Source organism: Penaeus chinensis, chromosome 19 (assembly GCF_019202785.1).
Source record: "Penaeus chinensis breed Huanghai No. 1 chromosome 19, ASM1920278v2, whole genome shotgun sequence".
Lineage (NCBI taxonomy): Eukaryota > Metazoa > Arthropoda > Malacostraca > Decapoda > Penaeidae > Penaeus > Penaeus chinensis.
Window position 1 is genome coordinate 34,327,221 of NC_061837.1, and position 2,500 is coordinate 34,329,720.

The following is a 2,500-nucleotide window of genomic DNA, read 5'->3' on the forward strand; positions in this document are numbered from 1 at the left end:
ATAATAATAATAATAATAATAATTATTATTATTATTATTATTATTATTATTATTATTATTATTATTTTCATTATTATAATAATGATAATAATAAAAATAATTATTATTATCATTATTATCATTAGTATTAGTAGTAAAGATAATGGTAATGATAATGATAATAATAAATGATGATGATGAAAATGGTGATAATGACATTAATGATAATGATAATGATAATAATAAATGATGATGATGAAAATGGTGATAATGACATTAATGATAAAGATAATGATAATAATAATGATTATAATAATAATAATAATAATAATAATAATAATAATAATAATAATAATAACAATAATAATAATAATAATAATAATAATAATGATAATAATACTGTTAACAACAATAATAGTAATAATGATAATTATTATTTTATTATCATGATTATGATAATAATGATTATGATAATGATGATTCTGATGATGATGATGATGACAGTAATGATAATAATGATAGCAATAATAATAATGATAATAATGATAATAATAATAATAATAATAATAATAATAATAATAATAATAATAATAGTAATAATAATAATAATGATAATAACAATAATAGTAATAATAGTAATAATAATAATAGTAATGAAAATATTAGCATCAATACTACTACTACTACTACTAATGGTAATAATATAATATAATATAGTAATGAGAATAACAACAACAACAATAATAATAATAATAGAAAAAAATAATGAAGATAAAAGCGAAGATGATAAGAACGGCATTCACGAAAATGCTGCTACTGATGATGTTGATGATGATGATAATAATAAGAATAACAATAAGAAAAAGTTCTTCCACCAAGCTTAGTAATAAAGAAAACTTAAAACACAAAAACACGTTAAAGATTATTAAAATTACATGCAAGCTGAAGTCACGTTAACGCTAAGGTAATATAAAGATTAGCGTTCTTATACATCACATTTTCTTCGGTCATACCTGTCATACCTGTCATCGTGAACAGATCATCTATAATTTTGTTTCATACGCTTTTTTTCTTCTGCTTATTTTTTCCCGTGTCTGTCTGGATGGATATTATGACCTCTTTTATCGTTATATGTAACAGCTTCGTGCTTCATTCTTATTATTCATTATTATTATTTTTGTTATTATATTATTATTATTATTGTTATTATTATCATCATTATCGTTGTTGTTGTTCTCCTCCTCCTACTCATCATCATCATCATTACTGTTATTATTTTTGTTATTGTTTATTATTATTGATCTATTAGTTTTTCTTGCAAATGCTATAATAGCATAATAATTCATCAGTGGTGTCACCACTGCTATCAAAATAAAGAGCAGCAATATAATTATTACTTTCAGTAGTAAGAACAATACAAATTGGCACTTACTAAAACAGGGTATCTTATTGTTACCTTTAGAACAGTTTCTTTGCTAGTTTAAGCATTACTGTTTATACATTTATACTTATTCTTATTATTATCATATTACTATTATTACTTTTATTATTATCATTATTACTATTATTTATCTTTTCATTATGATTATTACTATTACTTTTGTATTATCGTCATTATTAGGATTGTTTTAATTATTATCATTATTACTATTGTTGTAATTATTATCATTATTACTATTATTGCAATTGTTATCATTATTACTCTTATTGCAATTATTCTCATTATTACTATTATTGTAATTATTATCATTATAACTGGTGTATTTCTTTCTTTCGTTCCATAGACTTCAACATCTTCATTATCCACACCATCATTAATGGTATTATCTTTATTGTCTTCAGTTGAAGTGTTGCCTTTATTTTTAATATCTTAGTGTAATCTTCAGTGTATTTATTTGTGCTGTTATATAATACTATTCCATGCTCATTGCGATGATAGCTGCCCATATCATTATCTACTAATAATGATTTTTGCCGTATGGAAATATGTACTCGCCAAATTTCATATAATATTTTCATTTTCATATGAGATCATCCTTCATTTGCTTATCATATATTCCTTACAAGTATCTTTTTTGAGAAAGAGCGAGATAAAAGAGAGGAAAAACAAAAACTATCTGTATGGAAATCAACATGTTCTTGGTCTCCTTTATAAAAGAATAATGAGAAAACATATTTTGTAAGTTTGTCTAACTAATCTAATAGCCGTTCTCTTTCCATGAAACGTCTCAAGCCCTGGAAAGCCATATAGAAGGCCTGTGGTTATGTATATGATTATATTCCTTTAATCGTCCGAGGAAACTCATTTTCCGGTCCAGTAAGCAAAGTCGAATCATGCTAGCGGGTGTTGTGTTATTCCGCAAAACGTTAATATCCGGTAGGTAGCTTCTCGTTTAAGCCCGCGGTTTATAAACAAATTTAGCTTTTGATGTTTATATTAAGAAATGATAGCAATGCATCACATTTCCGTGAAACTCTCGATAAGTCGAATTATATTAGTGTCTCTGCTCGTTATTCAAAG